Genomic DNA, 1,164 nt, shown 5'->3' with positions numbered 1-1,164 from the left:
AAAAGGAGTGCTCCGACGAGACATGACGAACCTGCTGCAGAAGCATCTGAACCCGTCTATGGACCTCCGCGCTCCTACTTACAGCCATATGCTGGAGTTCTTCCTCCTGGTGCGCTTCGTGATGCTCATGAACATATTGGTCGACTTCAGCGATGGAACAAAGTGCAAGACAGGATGATAGAAAAGCTGAAAGACAAGTGCAAAGCGCTTAGCAAGACTGTGAAGAAGCAAGCAAAGACTTCAGCCAAGTTCATGACGAAAGTAGCTGATGTCTTGACCAGGGGAGGAATAGCTGGATGTAGCTCTGCAGACTTCGCCTTCGCGAACACATCAGTTCCCCAGCCTCCACCTCAGCCTGCGGATCTTGGTTTCCCCCTCACTGCTAGACAGCTCCAGCGCAAGTGGAGGAACTCACCCATTGAACCCTCCGCCTCAAGAAACAAGTCCCCATCCCTAGCCTCTTCTGATAATGAGGTCGAGATTGACGAGGTTCAGAGCCAGCCATGGTTTGGAGGCTACAGCTCAGCAACATGTGGTTACTACACCACATTCCCACCTGACGACAACGGTGCTGGGGCATCTACCCCTACTCACTATCCGTAGAAGGTATTTCACTACTGTCCCTTGTATATACCATTTTGTTTTCTGCTTGTTAGTTTTCTTTTGGGTATCTCTCTATACTTGACAACACAGAGACTGTGTAACCTAAGTTTGGGGGAGGTACCAAGTATTTGATCATGTTTTCTTTGATGATTTGAGTCTCATGCATTGCATTGTGCATACATATATGCATAAAAAAACAAAACAAAAATTGAAAAAATTGAAAAACACAAAAAGAAACATGTAGTTGCATCACTTGCACTTTTAAGATTGAGTCTAGAGCATATAGATTACATTCACTTGCATTGGAAACAATGATTTAAAATGCCTTGCGAAGAACTCTTGTCTAGAACTCAAAATGACACCCTAGTTAAACATATCAAGTAGCTTAAGCATCTCTTGAAAGCCTTGCACGCTTCGAGCCTTGAAAACTCTTCTTGAAACTTGTTTGCTTGTTTGATGTTCGCATTGTCCTTAAGATCAGCTCCAATTTGAACTTGGCTTGAATGAACTTAATCTCTCTTGCATATGGGCATTTGCATACTTGATCATGGATCTCATACA

Source organism: Brassica oleracea, chromosome C9 (genome assembly GCF_000695525.1).
Source record: "Brassica oleracea var. oleracea cultivar TO1000 chromosome C9, BOL, whole genome shotgun sequence".
Lineage (NCBI taxonomy): Eukaryota > Viridiplantae > Streptophyta > Magnoliopsida > Brassicales > Brassicaceae > Brassica > Brassica oleracea.
The sequence above is the reverse complement of the archived record's forward strand: the minus strand, read 5'-3'. Positions refer to the sequence as shown.